The following is a 21,997-nucleotide window of genomic DNA, read 5'->3' on the forward strand; positions in this document are numbered from 1 at the left end:
GAAATGAAAATAAGGAATATATTTTCAGAGTTCTTGAATACAGCTATTCTTTTGTTTTGAAACTAGATTGGCTAGAGTACTATACATCAAGTTCTTAAATTACATTTTTCGTCTAAAAATTCTACAGGCATTGTCATTTACAATTTAGTACCACAAAATAAAAGTCTGAGACTAGCACAATTTTTGTCTCTTATTATGTATTTTTTTTTATTTCCCTGACTATATACTTGTAGGATTTAACAATGTAAAAGTATGGTCTCTTACTATTCATTTCACCTGCAACATATGGGATCATATTTCATCTGTAGGCTCAAGTCAGTTTTCACCCATGAAAATGTTCTTCCTGAAGTCTTTGATAGTCTTTTATCCATTTTTTTCCTTCATTTATCATAATAAGCATAATTTTTAGTCTCTATTCTCTTCCTTCCATGTCTTTTTTAACTGTTTAAAATATCTGGGTCCTTTTATTCAGCACACAGGGGAGAGCTTCTGTAACTTATTATTGCCAATCCAATGTTCCCAATTTCATTCCCGCTCTTTACTTTTTCCAGTGTGGATTCTAATTTTTCTCTTCAGCTCGTTCCCTTCTATAACCTACTACTCATCCTATGTTTTTCTCTCTATATAGCCCTGTAATGGTTGTGATAATCTCCCCAGAAAATTTGTCTAAGCCAGTCAGAGTTGTTTTATTTCACATTTCAGTAATTGCCTGAGGAACATTCATATAATTCAATTCGAGTCAATGTGAAGAGAAGCTGACTGGGAGCTTCCGCATAATACTTTTCCTCCTAAGAAAGAGACTTAGGAAGATTCATCACTTTTTATCATGTGCACGTTAGCACAGATGTGACACATGGAGTGCTGCAGACGTCTTTAGACTTTGAGGTAAACCAGCCTGAAAACAAAACAAAAACAAACTGGGTCGGAGGAACACAGAGGCCCTGATGACAACTTGACCTCTGCAATGAACCTGCATGAGAATCAACTTGGCCCTCATACTCAAATCATGTGAGAAAATAATGTTTCTTATTTAAGCCATCCAACATCAGAACCGTTACTTGCAGCCAAAGACATACTAATTAGTACTAGCTTCTTATTTCTACTATTTCATGATAGTCATATCATTAGACTTTCATTAGGATATTAGACTTTTATGAGGAGAGTAAGGCAAATATTCTCAATTACTTCCCACGTATTCTTATAGAATAATATTTTAGAAGTTGTTCTTTCTCTGAATCTCCAGGCTAATTCTTCTTTGACTTTATATTGAAAAATTTTCCATAAACCCCATGTCATGCTATTCAATACTACCCTGTTTCCTCATCCTTGATACTTCTATAGTGATGCTTTATTTTACAGACTTACAGAGTGCATGTACTACTCCTATCCAGATACTTTGCCTATTGAGTACTGGTGAATTCTTGTTTTTAGACCTGGACATGCAGCAATGTGTTCCTGTATTATTATTAATAATACGGGTGGATAGATGGAAATAGATAGGTAGGTAGGTAGGTAGGTAGGTAAGTAGATAGGTAGGTAGGTAGGTAGATAGATAATCTTTACTAAAGTTGTTGGGCATCAGGGTTTAGCTGGCTCTCAGATTTTCTGGTTAACATAATCCTTCAGTCGCAAAGTTAGGAGCAGACACGGGATGCAGCTGTTTATGCAGTGCTGGTGCAGTAAATGGACTAAATCTACACTAGAATGTGTATTCCAAGTCATTAAAAATCCCCTTCACACAACAACATATGGCCTTTTCTTATTTTTGGCTTCCTGTGCTATTGCAATTTTGGTCTCTTAATAGATCTTTATCAAAATCTCTCACATATGTATTTAGGTGAGAGTTGTAAGAGGATATAACAAACACCAGGATCTGGCCTCTGCATTGACTCTAATTCCTCTATTATAAAAGGAGAATATATAGATCAGTAAGCTTGGAAGTATTTCTCTTAGACATATTATCAAATAAAAATATTAAATAGATTCTAAGGAGTACTTCAAATAGAAGGGTGAACCCCAAAGCATGAACATGTATTGTTCTTGTTTACACCATACTGAATTAGTCTCATTTCCTTCATGGTGAAGCTGGTTTTCCTAGTAGTCATAGTAGGATGTCATCTGTGTCCTCAAATGTCTTCCTTGGAGCCCTGAGGTGTGTGGGCAGCCATGGCTGAGGAAGAGCATGACAGGAATGGGGGTTGATGAGTATAAATGTCCCATTTTTCATGCATATTTCAACTACAGCAGCTACACATTTTTATGTTCTATAAATTATTTTTCCACATAAGATTGTAATTTTAAAAAAGAATTATGTTTCTTTCAAAAAAAAACAAACAAACAAAACCTAGCAATCAGAAAACCTTCCTATTGATGAAGCATTTTTCCTGCAGGAGAAATTTAATAAAGTCTTTCATGACATTCCTGAGACTATGAAAATAAAGTGTGAATTGAACAAGAGTATAGTCAACCAGGTCACAGCTAGCTAAACAGCCATGACTACCATGTCAACCTGGTCCTCTCTAGGGATATGGCAATGAGATCCTGATTGTCTCAATATTTTGGTTACCAAATTGAAAGAAGATATAAGTTACATGCTATTTAAATTGGCAGATGATTAAAAACGAGTTAACTAGGTAACGTGTTGAGTGGCAATCAATATTTACAATTGTTTCAACAGACTAAAAATTAATAAGTTTAAATTAAAGATGTATTGAAGATTGACCCTTGAAACTTAAATAATAATTTACTTAATTGAAGAATAGATGAAGTATAATTTAAGTAGCTCATGTGAGTAAATCAACATGTGTTTACAAACAGCCAGCTCAACATGAACCAAAAACTGCTCTAAAAAAAGAAATACAGTTTTAAATTACATGTAGAACTCCCAACATTCTTACTGGCCTCTATCATGGCTGCTCTACATCTGGAGAGCATATTTGATTTGCCTTGGCTAAACTAAGGTTCTATCAAGGGAGGTAAAGAAAATGCTGAGATCAGCTGCATTACATGAGAAAGGGTTGGAGGGGTTAAGAATGTTGGGACTGGAGATAAGAAGACAAAGGATAGTATCAAAGTAGCTCCAAACATCTGAAGGTCTGCCACATGAAATAATACTTCTCTGTGTTTCAAAAGGATAAAACCAGTTCCAACGGGCAGAAATTACAGAGGCGAAGATTTGGTTCATTACATGGAAAAAGAATTGTAATTAGAACCATCCTGAAAGGATCGGTCAGCCTCACGAATCAGACTTAAAAGTAAATCTTCAAGCAGAGGCATTAGGTAAAATATTAAATCATAAATACCTGCAGCATTTCTTTGAGAACTTCAGCCTTTCTGATTTCCATCCACAATAGAAGAGTGACAGAGCCTTAGCTCTGTAGATTACCCCCAAGGAAGCAGGGGAGGCCTCCATGATTCATGGCTAAGGACGTGGGATGGCTGCAAGGGAGAATGAGCTCACGGTTGTTTTTATCACTTTATTTCTCCTAACTGAAAATAAAGCATTCTCGACTATATGACTTTAAAAGAAAAATAAACGCTTGATTAATGTTTCCTGAGTTTATACATTATTTAGGGCTCCACTTGCTGTTTTATTGAAAGATGATAAATCAACTCTATTAGACATTTTAAGAGTAAGACGTGTTCTCTTCATCTCTAACACGCTATTTTTCATGTCATCAGACAATTTTTGTCCTCATGTATTCATACTTTTATGTTTGTCATTATCAAATACAGACACTAAAATCATCACCATTTTCCATTATCTTATAGGATTCAAAACATGTCTCAATAAATGATTAATACTCTTTTCCCACATATTTCATAATTTGCTCATCAATCTTTGGGGGAGGTTGCTATTATATACATTTTTAAAATAAACAGATTGATGAATTCCAAGTTTGTCTTGGTCATTATAAATATTTACACTTCCAGAAAAAAAAACTTTAGGATCAATTTGTAAAGTTCAGAAAAGGTCCCATTGTAATTTTGACTGAAATGGCATTGAGTTTATATGGTAATTTGGGGAAAATAATATCTTTACAATATTGAATCTTTCTTTTAAGAAATAGCATATTTAGCTTTAATTAAGATCTTTCTGTAACATCTTTTTGTAGAGTTTTACAATTTTGTTCCTATAGGTCATAAATATTTCTTGCGCTTAGAGTTATAGTTTTGATGCTATTGTGAAAGGTATTTTTAGTGTAAATTTCTAGTGGTTTCTTTGCAGGAGTACAAACATAAAAGTCTTTGTGATCCAAGAAGGTAACATAAATGATTCTATACTCCTTTATTCTATTAGGGGAGAGATTATATTAATACATTTCCCTACTGTTGAGTCGACTTTGTATTCCTGAAATAAAAAGCATGGTTTATTATATTGTATTATTAATTTAAATTCATTCCTCATATATGTTTTTAACATTTTATTTAAAATTTTCCCTCTACAATCATAGGTAAGGTTGCTCTGAATTTTTTCTGCTTTGTTTTATTATCAACGTATGGCTACTCTTTTTCCTTCTGAACTTTTCCTATTATGATCAAGTTTTCTTTTACCTTTTTGGTTTTATTCAGGGATAGGGCAGTTCTACCTTATTTTTGTAGAATTATATATTGTATCTTAAATTTATAACAATATATTTAAAATGTTTTCACTTAATCGCAAAACCAATCATATGCATAGCCTCTTACCATCTTCTATAACAGGAGCTCCAACAAGCTCTTTTTCCCCATTCTCCCACATTTTGTTAAATTCATGTAGAACTCTAACTCCCCACTGATTGTAATTTTACTGTCTACTCTCCCTAGCATATTTCAGGAGCTCTTTAACAATCATTTTAAATTTCATAGCCATATTATCAGCAATTGCCTACACTCAATTAGTTTTACTGAATATGTCTCTCGCCATGGCTTCCTATGTTTAAGGTCTTTCCCCTTGAATTCATTTTTTTTTAATTTTGCTTCAGCATTACCTTAAATAATTTTTTTCTAGCATGCACCTAAGTGGCATATTGGTTTAATTGTATAGTTATGTTTTGGTATAGTATTATATAATCAAATCCTTTTATTAACTTGTATACACTGCTCCATAATCATTTAGCAACCCAGCTTAACAACTAATAACTTGTAAGGATCTTTCGCTTAGATTTTTTTTTTTTTTTTTGCATTTGGGAATCCACAAGGTTTACCAAGATTTATTAAAATTGTGTCTCTTTTCTCCTCATTCACAATATTACCTTAAAATGTTTGAAGGGCTCTTTAGTCTGAAGAAAGACCTGAATTTCTTCAGTTTAACAGAAGCTTATTCTAATAAACTTTTAAAATTGCATTTTCTTCTCAAACTTCTGTTAAAGTGGTATCAGATATTTTGGATCTGTCCCTTCTTTTCTCATAATTTAATCATTTTTGTTATTGCGTTTGTACTCAATACATTAGCTTCCAGATTAATGGCTTAGCTGTCAGTCATGTCTGTTTTGCAATTCAACTTTTCCATTGACTTCTTTAAATGCTAATATGCTTTTAATTTCCCTAAAGTTTGTTTATTCTTCAATTCCCTCTTTCTTTTTCCAACAACCTACTATTGCTCTATGGATGTGGTATCTCCATAAAAAACACTCTAAGAATATCAAATAGATTTATTTGAAAAATTTATTTTTCTTCCTGAAGTAACTGTTGCTTCAGAGATTAGATCTTCTGTTTGTTCCCATTACTGCCTTCTTTTCCTTCCAGTGATTCTTGGTTATCTCTTCATTTTACTTATGAACGTCTGGAATTAATCAGTTTGATAGCTTATGTTTCCTCGGCACTTGTGAAAAACCACTCTTCTTTCAGTAAATGTGACTCAAAATTGCATGAGCCATATGGTGGGAGGGAGATGGAACATACAGACAGACGAGCTTCCTTTCATGCCCGTGATGCTTTCTTGACATGAATTCTAGAAGGCAAGAGTTACTGGTCCTGTTTATTTCTCCAGCCCTAATGCCCTGGCTGGAAACCCATTTTTGCAAACTCTGTTTGGAGATCTATATTTGCTAGCTGTAATCTGGAGGCAGAAACTAATCTAGGCATTCCGGAAAATGTGAGTGGATGACTGGAAATCTTTCAGTGATTTACTTGCCAGTTTTCCTATGCTTAACATCAGGCTTTTCTTACTCTATTCTTAGTCTCTTAGTGTTCTTTTAGGGAAAACGACATTCAATTTGTAGTGGTCTTTCAACCACTATAGCTCTTCCCAGTGTCAATCCTGACAGATCTGTTTTTCTTTTCTAATTTTTTTCAGTTTCTGACCTATTGATGGCATCCTTCCCAGTTCTTCAGGATTACTATGTTTCCTTATGTTACTTCAATGAGATTTAGAAGAGATTAGAGTATGTGCTCAGTCCCTCACCTTGAACTTGAAGTCTCCATTAAATTTTATCTTTATTCTGAGCATTTTGCCAATGGTCCCAGCAATAATTACCTTCTATTCCCTTTAGAATCCTACCACAGTTTTTATATAATTTTATTCTTATCCTCTCATATCGCATTGTAATTATGCACTTGTTTGTTTTTTGTTTTTTTTTTTTTTCCCAAATTGGCTATGAACTTTATGAGGATAGCGACAATCTTATTTGTGTTTGCATTTCTAGGGCCTAATGCAGCATAGGCTGGTATACACAAAGTACATAATAGTTCTTTAGCAAACAGATGAAGAAAGGCATAGTCTAATAAAAGTGCTAGCATGAGATGCCAAGATATTGGTTTTGGAAGTCTTATATGACCGATTTTTGGAGCCACGATGGAGAGCAGAATTTAAACTTCATAAACCGGCCTATGTCATAATTTCTTGTGATTTTAAATATTTACGAAACACAGTGCCAGCTACAGCTACCCAGACTTTTCAGAAGGAAGGATGATTGCCTCGAGCCCTTTTCTTATTGGTGCCTTGAGGGAAGATGAATGTCCCTCCAAAGGTGTCTGCATGTTTCTAGGGAGCACGTTTTCCATGGACGTCTCTGACCTTGGCACTTCCTTTTGTAGAATTACTTTGAGAGGAGTATGGCTATCTCCGGTGTGTAATACTTTTCTTCACTGTTTCAACAAAAATATGGTGCTGGATGTTGGTCATTACTTCATAATGTATACAAGGCCAAGAACTGAAAATCGAACACTAGATTTTCCCGCTCCAGAACCCTTTCCATTTGGCCTATAACTGGGACATTTTCATTGGCTCCCTGAGCCCAGGGAGCACACGGGCTTCTGTGGGGTGGTTGTTCCCCTCCTCTAGCCCCCTCATTTTGTCCCTGTGGCCCATTCCATCACTCCCAGACTGCTTCTAATGCCAAATTCTCCCCACTCTAATACTCCTCTTTCTTTGGCTGCATCTTTTGAACTCAACCCCAGGAATACTTCTGAATATCTAAAGATGATCCAAGTGTTCACATGAAGGAGCTCTATTAGCAGCTCACTCAGCTATGACCTTCGGGTTGTATTTAAGGATCCATCTTCCTTAAAAGAAACTTTAATTTATTTTTTAATTTTTTAAATATTTCTTTTTGAGACAGACAGAGAGAGAGAGAGAGAGAGAGAGAAAATGTACAAGTGAGGGAGGGGCAGAGAGAGAGAGGGAGACACAGAATCCGAAGCAGGCTCCAGGCTGGGAGCTATCAGCACAGAGCCTGAGGCGGGGCTTGAACTCAGGAGCAGTGGGATCATGACCTGAGCTGAAGTAGAATGCTCAACCAACTGAGCCACCCAGGTGCCCCAAAAGGAACTTTATAAAAATGACATGGCATATTTAATTATCTGCCTATTTCCAAAAAATTAGAATCTATATCCAGAACATAAGCCCTTAAAATCAAGCATTCATACACCAAGAGTGTTGACAATTCACATAACAGGTACATGACAAAAACAGATTAAGAAATATTAAAATACACTATACATAAGAAAAGTAGCTCTTTTACAATATTCATGTTTAATCTTTCCACAAGCTACCCCAACTGCAAATACCATTCATTCAAATAATTGCAGAGGAAAATAAAAAAAATCACTGTTACATCTTCAGTTGACAATGATAACTCGTAGATGTCAATCCACAGAGAAAGAAGGAGATTGCTATTTTATAATTTAGAACATGTATTCATCGGTGATATTTTTTTACCCCCAACAAAGATCAAAATAATGTACTTAGGTTTGTGCTTATCTGCACAGTGGTACTAATCACTATAAAACAGAGCATTCATCAGTGATATTTTCTGCTTAATTTAAAAACAAATTAATAAAGATCAATTCCTTTACGTTGTTCTGTAAAACAAAACACTACCCATGTGTGATTTGTAATATGTGTGTGTACTTTCTGCCCTTGTTTACAATGAATACTACTGCAAAAGGAGTGTTTGCTCTCTGTGTAGGAACCATTTGCTATCTCTAGGGAAAATCCTAAATGCTATCCTATTTCAATGTAGCACAGAAGGAGGGAGGAAAGTGCAGCTAGCCTGTGCTTAAAGGTCTTCCATTTTTCCATCAAGCAGCAATTACTCCTTTTTTTTTATTTTTTACAAATGTTACTATATTTGTTTCTACTGGTTTTCAAGATAATATTTGTTTGTTGTTAAATTTTCAAATAGTACAGAAGGAGGTAAAATACAAAGCATATCTTCTTCTAACTTTATCTTATGTAGACTGAGTGCTCTTATAATTTACTAGTTTGAGAGAATAAATACATAGTGAACATAGGCACATAAACAAAATATACTTCTGACCTCAATGGGAAAGTGTTGTTTTATATCTTCTTAGAGAGGATCTTCTCTAAGAGCAGCATGCTCTTCTTCTTTTTTTAAGAAAGGGTTAAGTAATCTTTTATTTCCTGTGACAAATAGCAATTACTCTTTTCCTCTTCCATCCTGATAAAGCCCTGCAGAAACTTCTAAGACCTAGTGAAAAGAATGATAACAGCAGTACCAAAACTATTATGTTTCCTATCATACTGTCTTTGAGTTCGAGATTTTCTTTGCATTGGATACACCCAATTTCAACTCATATATCCAAGAATTATGGATAATTTCAACTGTACATGCACTATAATAAAATTTCATTCTAATATATTTTGTTTCTCTATAGTACATTATCTTGGAATTTGACAATTTTTTCTTCCATTTATAAAATTTCTTGTATAGACTAAAGAAAATTTTTCTTAAGTCATTATCAATTAATTAATTGTTACTGATCAATTGTAAAGATTTAATTTATTATTCAACATTTCAAAAAAGTCCTGGGCTATTTCCCATAGTAAAGTCTATAAGTAAATCTATTCCAAGCATTTCCACTCAAAAGTTTCTTCAGATGACAATTTAAATTTTAGAATTTAGAAAATAAAACATAATTTACTGTAATCTCCACCCAATTATATTTGTAGCAAATTTTTATCAGGTGAGTAGAAAATAAATAAATCTTTTTGTATTCACCTTACAGCAGCATAAATGTGTACGCTTGTTATATGAACAGGAAAGTAAGTAATTAGTGGGATGGATTTTAGGGGGAAATTTATTTAGTCAATCAGCTATTATGAATAGTCAATTAAAGTGCAGAACTTTGGTTTACAATATTCACAAAATTAAATATGAAACAGGAATACAAATCCATTTTATGAGAGCAAATAGAATTTTGGTGTGACAAAGTATATCAAGTGTAACTAGCTTTTCTAATAAAGATTATGCTGTAAGATTTTAGTGAACTAGTACGAGAATAATTCAAATTTACCTCCTTAATGCAAACCATAAGAGACACTTAAATACAGAGAATAAACTGAGGGTGGATGGGGGTGAGGGGAGAGGGGAAAGTGGGTGATGGGCATTGAGGAGGGCACTTGTTGGGATGACCACTGGGTGTTGTATGGAACCCAATTTGACAATAAATTATATTTAAAAAAAGAATAAAACGTCCTTGTATCGAACTCCCTTGCTACAGGGAAAAAAATGTATCTCCTTAAAGATGTATTAAAATATAGTATGCAATCTCTTATTTAGTATCAAGGAAAAATAAAGGTTATATAAATATGGGTGTATATAAAAATCATTCTGCTAAAAGTTACATTTACTTCTTGTGTTATTTTTGACTGCCTTTGTGTGAAAAATAGCATACCTCTTCTAAGGCACCCATATATATGCAGTATAGTTATATCTTATAACTATATTATGTGTGGTGGCCCTTTTAGGATCTTGATGTCAGAAAACAGTACCAACAACAATAAATAGTGGTTCATCGATTGTGATGATAATAACCTGATTCTTTCACTTTGTTTTCTAGATATCTAGGCAAACAGCTCCAAACAAGACAATCAATGCATCTTTAAATAGAAAGATGAACAACAAATGACATTGAAAATTTCTGGAAGACTATCTAATTGTGAGGAAACAAACCAATTATGCTAACAGAATTCTGTTTTATTAAGCTGAATGTGACCAAGTTACAAACCTTTGATGAGATCTTTTTATAGATACACACCAATATTTGATTAGACTCATGTTAAATTAGGAAACAAATGAGGGCCTGCCAGAGAATAACCAGTCTGTCAGATGATAAAGTGCCCAATGTAGGAAAGAGCCCTGCCCTACATAAGTAAAAGCTCTTTTGCCCAAATTTGAAGTCGTGTTTTACCCTTTTATAATATGAAAGCATAAATAGAATTTGGGGAGGAGGATACCACTGCATATTAAAATAGCATTTTTTTTTCCTCAGAAGATCTCAGGTTATTTTTGCAATCTCTAGATGCATGCTTCGGTTCTAGGTCCTCAGGGAGTAGCAACATACCCTAATGTTACCTAAGGGAACTGTACTCATTTATCTCATTTTGATGGAAAAAACTCAAATTCTTCTACTTGCCTTCACTGACAGGCCTTTCCAAATCCCCTCTGCCTCCTGGACCAGCTCTCCTTAAAGTGATGAGTAGATCACATTCTAATAAATCATTTATCAGACATCAGAGGATGAATTTACTGATGGATAGAGGAGGGAGGGTTTTAGCCAATAGAGACTTCGTAAAGAGTGAATTCTAGGTTACGTGGAAAATTAATAAGACCTATAGGAGAGATGGTCAGAATAAGGAAGGTTACCCCACAGAATGTTTGTAATAACCAACATGGGGTGAGTTAAACACAGATTTTACTAATGAAGCAGCAAGTTCAACTGAGGGTGACCTGCTCATGTTATCCTCCTGAGATATAACATGGGGGTCCTTATCCATTATGATGCCTGTATATTTGTGATATTATAATGAGAAAAAACATATGCAAATAGAATAAACAAGCAATACAAGACAGCAAAATACTTGGCCTAGTAAACTCCTGATGAGAGATCTTGGGAAAAGTGTAGTAGGGGTTTGTGCCACAAAGAATGACATCATGAAGGGTCAGAATTTGATGTCTGTTTAAAAAGGTTAATATAAGTATTCAGTTCTAAGTACTACTGATCTCTTGGGTTTTGGTGTTATTGTTTTTGTTTTTTTAACTATCATCGGGGCGCCTGGGTGGCTCAGTCGGTTAAGCGTCCAACTTCAGCTCAGGTCATGATCTCGCAGTCTGTGAGTTCAAGCCCCACATCAGGCTTTGTGCTGACAGCTCAGAGTCTGGAGCCTGTTTCAGATTCTGTTTCTCCCTCTCTCTCTGACCCTCCCCCCTTCGTGCTCTGTCTCTCTCTGTCTCAAAAATAAATAAATGTTAAAAAAAATTACTTTGACTACGATCAAGGCAGTATAGCAGAAATATCAGCTGCTTATCTACATGTCTGGCCTATATTACCTATCTGCTCAGGTGTCCAGGAACTCACAGCTGGGGTAAACAGGTGCTCACTACCTCCTCTGGCTTCCTTGGTAAGTTGGCCTGAAATGGTGCTAGACCTTAAATTGCCTTCAGTAGTGCTCAGAAGGGTTGGATCCACTCATAGGTTTTATCAAACATATACTTGATAGAAAATAATTCAGAAATTTATTATCTCCCCAAAATTGAACGGTGAAACCTTTGCTTAGAATCTGAAGTTTGGTTTACATGTCACGCAGACTATCCTAAAGCACAGCTCTGATCACAGAGTCTTGCAGAGTATACGGCACCTCTGAGAGACCCAGGACATCCTAAATAAAAAATATCATTGTTTCCCATGTTACTGGCTCCCTATTTCTTACCAAATAAATTTATTTGCTTTATCCCAGTGGATTTAATTAAGCACTAGAATACCTTTCCGACATTGTCCTCTCACATTTGGTCTTGAAACTCTTTGTTCACAGATCTAAAAGAATATTGTAAAACCATGTATCTTCTCATAGACTTTTAAGTTGGTATTGAAAAAAATGTTATTATAAGTTTAAATAGTTATAAAAACATAATTTTAAGTATTTATGTCTTTAATAAACATTATAATAACATTTATTATATTATAGAGTATGATTATTATATTACTTTATATGTATCCAGTGAAATCTAAATAATATAGTAACTTGATAACCACCAAAACCTATTTAAAATGCTCTTAAATATGATCTTCTTTAACAGATTTTTTAAATGTTTTATTTATTTTTGAGAGAGAGAAAGAGAGAGAGCGCGTGCGTGTGCGCATGGGCGGGTCAAAGAGAGAGGGTCAAAGAGAGAGGGAGACAGAGGATCCAAAGCAGGCTCTGTGCCCCAACAGTCAGTATTTTTATGTCACTCACTTTTGTGCTTAAACTTGTATTTCCATACTTCTTCCTCAGAACTTTATTCTAATGTAGTTTTATGCTTGAAAGTCTTTTACTGATCATCTCATTATATATCCCTGCAACAACTATCCATCTATCTAGATATGTAGCTTTTTCTGTGACCATAAGGGACTAAGCATTAAATATTAAAGTTACAATAATCTAATATTTTTGGCAAAAGTAGATGGCACCACCCTTCTATGAATCTGAATAATGTTTCAATGAAATATGAAATACTAATTTGCCTGCCATATGCATTCCTTTTTATCAAATGTGTAATAATCTGTTGGAAGTGACATTTCATTTTCTCCCTTTCCTTGAAATCATCCAAAAATATTCCCCTGAGGAGCAGCAGACAAGGAGGGACATGTAACTACTCACCAAGCTCTCAAGACTGAGATTGGTGACCATGCTGAGGGCACTCTGAAGAGATTGACATTCACCAGCATGCCTTCTATAAATCTTGATTATTCTAATTCCAAGGTAGACAGATATATTGAGCATTGTCATGAGTTTGTTTCCTGAATGAAAAAAGATGGCACAATCTTCAGCACTTCTTACCCACCAGGACTGATCTTCAGGAGAAATGCAGTACTTGACAACATTTAGGGGATGGAAGAAGGTAGCTCATTAAACATAATGTGCCATCATCAACTCTAGCCAATCCTACAATATTTATGAATTCCTATCATCTTGACTCCAGGCCATAATATCCTATTTCTAATGCCTAGCTCTGCCATAACCTTAATAAATGTAAGACAGAGAAAGATATGGAGCCCTACCACAATGGCGTCACAGCAGGAGGCTTTGCAGACCCCACTATTTCAAGCATTTGTTTTGTTTTCTGTTTGCCACCTCACAGTATTCTCAGCCAGGGGCAATATACCAGAGTAAGATCCAAGATGGGTGAGAGCTGACCTTTCTTTGCCAAAACAGAAGAAAGGTAATTGTTAAAGATGGAGTGAGAAAGGAAAACCAGAACATTTTCACACAGATCAGTTTGGAGAAAGATATGTAAAAGTAGGGAAGGGAGAGGGGGGAGGTCTGGGGCTTGATTCCATTGAAACTGTCCGTGCCTCTGAACCCCCGGAAAGCTTTTGTCTCCCCTAGGAGCACATGTACTTCAGTTTGAAGGTCATGATATAACCTGTATTGGAGAGTATTGAGGTTTTTTTGTGCTATGTTACAATTTAATACAAATTAGCAGATTGCAATATCATTCATGATCTCACAGTTTCTGTGGGTCAGAAGTCTGGGAAGGGCTTCACTAGGTCCTCTCCCCAGGGTCTCACAGATTGCAATTGAGGCAGCAGCCAGAGGTGCAGCTCAATTGAGTCTCAGGATCCTTCTCCAAGCTCCCTGGGCAGCTACAGAATTTATTTCCCTGCAGTTGTAGAGCTCATGATGGTGTGCTTCTTCAGGGTCAGCAGGAAAGCTTCTGTACTGCTTTGAGTTTTTGACTACTGGACCTTCTTCAAAGGGCTCTCTGATTAGGTTGGACCCACCCAGCATAAGCTCCCTTTTGACTTTTAACTCAAAGTGAACTAATTAGGGACCTTAATTACAGCTGCAAAAATCCATTCATCTTTTTCATATGACCTAATGACCTAATATAACCTATTCACAGGATACAACCTATAATATTTACAGACTCCATCCATGCTAAAGGGAAAGGATAAAATAGAACATGAACCCAGGGAGCAGGAATTTTGGTGGTCATCTTAGAATTCTGCCTACCACACAGAACCAAACAGAACTTTCTAAATATCAAAATTTGCTGACAATCTCTAATGTTATTCATTTACAAATAAGTTCTATACATATTCTTTTTAACTAAATGCCCTTTTTCTATCTGACCCTGCTTTCAAGGTTTACTTCAAATGCTTTCTTATTTCCAAAGTTTTTGATCTGTATTTCCCCTATGTAGTCATGTTATTTTATTCGTATTTATTATTCATATTATTATTCCTATTATTAGTTATTTTATTTGTATTTATTTTATAAATATTTTATTCCCTTCATAGATAAGTATCCTTGAATCAGGTGTGATATATCTTTACATCATCCATAGGATCAATGCAATGCCTTGAAATAGAAGGCACTGAATTATTTGATTAACGATTAAATGCATAAATTAAAATTTGCCAATGTCTAAACTTGAGGATGTTTCCAGCTCTGACTTCTCAGACTTCCTCTAGTCTTACATTCAGTTATGTCTGCCACTAGGTTGTAAATGTGTAAAGAACAGGGTCAATGTCTTTTCTGTCTTCCCTAATACATTTCATCATAAATTGTAGCTCTAATTCTTACATGCATTTACATGTGTTTAAAATCAAGTGCCCTTATCTCATTGATATAGACTGACTAAGAGTAATCAAGCATGTGCCTACTGTGGTTTATGGTAATACGTTTTTTCATTATTTCCATTTATTTTGAGGTGGGGAAAATCAGTACTGTTCAAGTTTCTGAGGAAAAGGTTAGAGATGTTTGGCATTCCTGATGTCCAATGGTTAGCAGTTATTCTCCTACTGCCAGATTCTCAAGGAAAATTTGCATAGAAGACCTACTTCCGCAAAATATCAGTCTTCCTGTGGCTGTGGCCACAAACTCTCCTGTGGAACCCCCAGCTCTGGTGAGATGGACCAAATCACTTGCAAGCTACAGCGAAAATATTTGGCCTTCAGTCTAAAACCGAAAGAAAACCAAAATCAAATGAAAAACCACTAACAAAAAAAACACAGCCCTTTGTTAGATTTATGACAGATTCGTATCCTAATCTTGACCCTTATGATCTTGCCTCTCACATGGCCAGAGGGAATCCCAGGGGGCAAAAAAGCTTCAAAGGAAAGAAAGTATCTTTCTCTTGGGCTAGGAGCAATATTCAGCTAACGCATGCACTACTGAGCTTCCTATTCCAGAAAGTTCCCCCAATTTTCGAACCCATCAGTCATACAAAAGAGGAAGCCAACCACCAGAGCAAGTCATTCCAATAGGGAGAACTCCTAGGAGAGCAGGTCTTGCAGATATACACATTTTGAAACTCTGCAGGGGAGGGGGAGAAAACCACTTTCCTGAATTTAAAGATTAATACTATACTTGAACTTGTTCTATAACAGTCCTTGCCTTGTTTGGGAGACATCTCTGGGAGACTCCTGCCTGTCTAGTGATCAAATATGATGAGAAATCTTTCTTTCTCCTTTATGGATCATGTTTCATTAGATGCTTACTGCTTTTGGTGATTGGCTCCCTTCATTTCTTCTTTTCCTAACCACCTGTCGGATATACATGAAAAGAATAAATAAGCTTGATGTTTAAAAAAACAAACAAAATCTAAACTAAAACCCTTTAAGCTAAATAGACCACTCTCTGCAACAGAGGAAGTTGCATAACTGCATAACAAGGAAAACTCCTGGAGGAGTGGGGGCGGGGGGGGGGGGGAAGCATATATGCAGGATCTAATTGCCAGAGTCTAATTAGTTTTTGACTAGTGCTATAAAACTTAGAGAGAAGCAAAGATAAATATTTCAGCTAATTTCCCCATGTACTGTGAATAAAAGAATGGAAATGATTCTCAAAATTGAATGTTATGAAGTCATTTGCAAAGTATATTAAGTCAGTTCTTCTATGTAATGAAGTGTCCTTTACAGTTTAAGAGACTTTTCAAGCGCTGACATTTCTCTCACAAAGAACATGGCTCTCCTGGCTTCATTATGACTTCTTGAAACAATCTGAACTTTAGACCTTTTCATCTGCCAGCTGAGGACATATCTACACACTAACTAGTGTTTAATAGCTGTGTAGGGCACCAAGGCTCAAAGTTATTCCAACTGTCATGTCCTAAATCTTTGGTTGGGCGACAAAATGTTGAAAGCCTGCTTGATAACACCTAATTTCTACACCCCCCCCCAACCCCCGCATTCACTGAGAGAGTTGCACATTGTGCTGAATTTTATTCTTTTTTTAAAAATTGGATGATGTGGTAGAAGTTCACTGAGAAATGAATGTCATTACAAAACAATTCAAGGCATCCCTTCTTTTCCTTTGATCAGTTTTGATTCCCTTCACTGGAGACCCAATAACTCCCCCAAAAGTGGTCTCCCGTGCATGATTACCTTGAGGCAATCTAGATGATGCTACATTAGGGAGGTAAGAAAGAGCAAATATCAAACCAGAAATTACTATGTATAAGTTTGCAAACGAGTCCATAATGCTCCCTTTGCCACCTTCACTTAGAGGGGAAACGTGTTGATTTTATTTTGAGTTATAGAGATTCTATTGCTCCTACCTTTAGCTGGGTGGCTGATAAGTGTATCCAACGTATGATTTCATTTTATAAAACAGTTGCTTCTTAATAGATCTTTATGGCTCTCATATTCATTTGTAGGGTTTAGCCCTATGTTTGTACTGCAAAAGAACATATTTTCTTTTCTAATTCAAAAGACATCCATTGTGTATTTTATTCTGGAATGATATGTTTGCTTTATAATGAAAGTTTCCTTTCATTATGTATTTATGCATTTATAATTTGTTGACACCATCTTTTTCCAATGCACAATTCACTGTTTCTATCTGTAGAAGAAAACATAAGACAAAAGAAACTGCTGCTTGCTGCAAGTTCCTTGAGGGTAGAGAAACTAATTCCTAGCACAGTCTCTGGGAAATAGCAAAAAATCTTTGTTCAATTAGTGAATGAATTTGTGAAATAGCAATATCTACAAGAATATATGTGAACACATACAAAATTTTTACAAAGTGAATTCACTATACTTAGGAATTAACTACGTAGATTAACGATAGTAATTAACTCAAGTTTTGGCCTTTATATATTTGGAAGTTGCAGATGCAATTTAGAGGTAACCAAAGGCTATTTTTCATAAATCTATGAAGGAAATAGAGAAAAGAAAATATGACATAGTTTCCAATAATGGAAATAGATAAAATCCTGGCATCTACCTCCTAATATATTTATAATTTCATGTCTATGGCTGCCGTAGACAAGCATAAAAATTGTCATCAATTCTAAGATAATTAAATGGAAACACTGCATGTTAACATTATTCATTCATTCATGCAACAATATCTGTTGTTCACATTACATTAAATTGATTAAACTCTATTAAAACAAATTATATTAAACTACCTTCAATCTTGAGTGTCTATGATGCCAGAGTTCCATAATTTTTACCTCCCAAAATAGGTTCTATCATTAAACAATGAACTTCTAAAGGTCTAGGAACATATTTTATTTATCTCAGTATTCTCTTCACCCTGCACCTGAATTTTTATGGAATGAAAAACAGTGAAAGGTCTATCAATTTCTGAGAACAAAAAATACACCAGGCTTCCTATATAAACATAAAATTAGAAAATTTATTTAACAATTTATAAGTATGAAATCCACATATAATTTACTAGGCTATCTAAGGAAGCATGAGGATTATGACTGACATTTAATTGCTTGGGGAAACCACTCAACAGAATACAGTTTGTGGGTCAGTGCTGGCATAGGAGCTGAGAGTCTCTGGCATTTTTATGATTTCATTCCCTTGACTTCTCTGGGCCTCTATTTCCTTAAATGGAGAATGAATGAACCAGATCCGTAGTTGTTAATATTTTTAATTCACATTAGCCTTTGTTCAAACACAAATCTTGGTTGGCACTTAGGCAAAATGAGATGCTAGTATTGAAATGGAGAGGCTAGCACCGCCCTCATTTACCCATCTGTCTTTCCACTGCCTAACTTCCTGTGTTAGCTTCTCAGGGGGGTGAATCCTCAAGAAACTCTCACGCAACAAATACTAATCTACATTACTGAATCACTAAAATCCATTTTAGTCCTAAAATTGTGATTTTAGGCTTTGGTACTCATGTTAACCTAGGTTATATCTCTATGAATATGAAAAAGAATATAGCCAATTACACAATGTGGCTACTATCTATACTGTTGTTTTCTAAACCGAACTCATTTTGATCATTATGAGTGAAATAATGAAGGAGTATACAACAATAGAGAAAAGTGACAAAACCTAGATCTCTTTTTTTAATTCTAGTGATCTTAGTGACCTAGTAATGACCAAGTACGTTCTCACCTTTTCCTTTTAAAGAGTAGCTGAAATTCGCCAAGCCAGGCTACCATTCTGGGATTGTTTGTTGTAATCAGAAGTGGAGTCTAAAGTCCTCACCAAGAGAATAAAAGCCTGAGAAACAAATAATCTTTAGAAATAATAAATAATAAATAAAGTAACTAAGATAAAATAAAATATAAATAATTAAATAATACAATAAAGGCTTAGAAAGAAACAAGTAAAAACTGTGCAATAGTGCCAAGGTCCTAGGTGGCGAGAGAGAGGGTCAGAAAGATCATTTAACTTTGTGAGACCAGAGGTTGGAATCTAAGAGTAAATTATCAAGTCAAATTTCATGGTCATAGAGACAAGAGTGAATGAAAAGAAATCACAAGTAAAGAATCAGAGGTTTCTGAGTTATTCCAAAGTCAAGATCCAGCATTTGTAAGTTATAAGCAGGCTGTGCATGTGAATAAGTCTAGCTTTAAGAACCAGGAATGGAGGGAACAGTTTGATTTTTTTTTTCCTGTGGCTAAAATGATTATCAAGGGATTCTAAATGCTTTAATTTTCCCCTTTTCCTATTACCCTGATAATTAAGAATTAGTGCTAATTAAATATGCCAGTTTATAGTTCAGCAAAAACAAAGACAAAGACATCCATTATTTAAACAGGGCTTACCTGTGGAGAAGGGAACCATAAAAGATGGCTTAATTTTTCTATCAAGGGTCTTTGAAAGTAAAAATACACATAGTTCTCTCAAAGTTCTGTCTCTAGGACTTAGAATAGCTCAATATTGACCCTAGGTTATGAAATTTCAAATCTCAATCTACCCTGAACTTTTGCACTAGATTCAAACCTAACCTTTCCCTGTTTGCTAATAACTACTTGATAAAGTGCACATAGGGCTTCACCACCCCCAAACACCCCTTTTCCTCACAGAAATTTAACCACCTCTGTCAAAATCGCATATTTTATTCTCGATCACATATTTCCCCCTTCAAGTTAAAATCATGTACTAGAGATTCAAAAGAAATAAAAGTAGATTACACAAAGTAAAGCTCAATACCCCAGAAGGTGAATGTTAAGGGTTGATGTTTCAGCAGCCCAGGTAACTCCTTTCATGATAGACATGTGCCTTTGCAAAAACCTTTAGTCTCTTTAAGTCCTGATTTTCCTGCTTGAAAGATGGAAAATAAAAATTAAAGTAGTAAAATCTCAGTTTCAATTAGTGGAGATTTATGGCCTACTTTGGTATCAGGCTAGCCTGGTAACTGCCTCTCTCCAATTCTCTCTAGGCACACACCCACACATAGTTAGTCCATGACGGTGTCCAAATGCAGACACCTATAGATAACCACTAGAGTTATTCCTTCCAAAAATAAGGCCAGTGTCAATTGCAGAGAAAAAATGAGTAGGCTGATATAGCTATCAATCAACTGAACAATAGATAATTTTTTTTTTACTTCATAAATCACAGCACTCTTGCATACCTAGAAGAAGGTGGGAAAATACCTTTTGCTCTCTCCCTAGATCAGAGGATTGTTATCAGTGATTCTCAACCCTGGCCACATATTAAAAGGCCCTGGAAATGGCCTGAAGTAGGCAGAATTCTAAAGATGCCACCCACCCCTCTTCAATATTCCCAGGCCCTGGTTATCTGATCAAACACTAATCTAAGTGTGGCTGTGAAAGTTTCTGTAGATGGAATTAAGGCTAACACTAGTCAACTAATTTTAAAATAGGAAGATGATCCAGTGTGACCTAGGTGTGCCAGTGAAATTGCATGGGCCCTAGAAGCAGATAAGACAGGCAGAAGAATCAGAGATAACACTGCAGAAAGAAAAGCAGGCGAGATGGGGCAGAAGCAGAGATCACAGAGATCCCAAGCACTGGAAGAACTCAAACCCCATGGCTACTCACTTTGAAGTCAAAGAAGCCAGGAGTCAAGGGATGCAGGAGGCCCCTACAAGTTGGGTATGATCCCCAGCCACAGCCAGCAAAGAAACAGGGACCCCGTTCCTCCATGGCAAAGAAACATGGAGCCCAGTTCCTCCATGGCAAAGAAACAGGGATCCCAGTTCCTCTGTGGCAAAGAAAGGAATTCTGCCAACAACCTGAATGAACTCAGAAGCTCTGTCCCCTACAGCCTCCAGAAAGGAACACAACCCTGCCTGTAACTTCATATGGGCCTTGAGAACATGAAGTGGAGTAACCAGGTGAGCTCATTAGACCTCTGATCTACAGAACTATAAAATAATAAATGAATGTTGTTGTAAGCCAGTAAGTTTGCAGTAATCTGTTACAGCAGCAATATAATACTGGTACATGGCTTCACTCTAAAAACACTTAGTATCTGGGGGGTAAGACTAGATACCAATATTTTTCAAGTTTCTAAATCAGTGCTAATCAAACTTTAATGTGCACAGGAATCTAAGGCATCTTGTAAAATTGCAGATTCTGATTAGTAGGTCTGGGTGAGACCTGAGTTCAAAGAAATCCCCGGTGAATGCTAATGCTCCTGGTCAGGAGACTACCTTGGGAGAAGGAAGGCCCTGGATGATTCTAAATTCACTGGTCTTCCCAATACTTTGTGGCTGTCACATTTAGAAGTGTTCAGAGTACTATTATGTCAGTACCCAAACTGTTCTATATAATGTCAAGACTGCAGTTTGGTGACATAGACGTGGTTATACAGAAAGTGAAGGCAGAGGGGGCAGAATACACTCTGATGGGTTTGGACCCAACAAGGAGACCACAGCAGGTAGGAGTTTTGAAAACTGAACTTTGGCAGGGTGAAAGTGGAGATTTTAGTTTCAGTCCTTACCTTGTTCAAAACACCACAGAATGAGGCAGTGGGGATAATGGAAGATCTCACCCTTATAGGGCAGCAATTGATGACAATCTAAGTTCTGTTGATAATCAGCTGAAGACCTGAGAAATGGATTCAATCGGCAGGCGACTTACAAATATGAAGCGCCAACAGGAAATCCAGATAAGTGGTTTTAGCCAACTGTGAGTTTGAGTAGATGTTTCCTCATTTTAGGAGGGGGAAAAAAAGGTGGTGGGGGTATGACAAAACACTAACAAAAGGAAAAAGGAAGCATCACAAAAATTGAGTAAAAGAACATGTCTCTGAAGATAATCTACTACAGGAACCTGGAGAAAATTTTAGAATAATATTTCACAATCTCCCTGAGATTCAAGTAGACATGACATCTATTTAAAAA

General features: G+C 35.9%; 1 long non-coding RNA gene across 1 annotated transcript; it reads right to left on the reverse strand.

Moving 5' to 3' along the window:
• Positions 1-15,828: 15,828 nt before the first annotated feature.
• LOC132683393 (uncharacterized) lies at positions 15,829-19,940 on the reverse strand. The gene is made up of 5 exons (XR_009612213.3): positions 19,837-19,940; positions 18,793-18,900; positions 17,844-17,977; positions 16,989-17,272; positions 15,829-15,975 (listed from the first exon to the last, which is right to left on the reverse strand). It is a non-coding gene; the product is annotated as an uncharacterized LOC132683393 (long non-coding RNA).
• Between the last annotated feature and the right edge of the window lie 2,057 nt (positions 19,941-21,997).

Source organism: Panthera onca, chromosome C2 (genome assembly GCF_046562875.1).
Source record: "Panthera onca isolate mPanOnc1 chromosome C2, mPanOnc1 haplotype 2, whole genome shotgun sequence".
Taxonomy (NCBI): Eukaryota; Metazoa; Chordata; class Mammalia; order Carnivora; family Felidae; genus Panthera; species Panthera onca.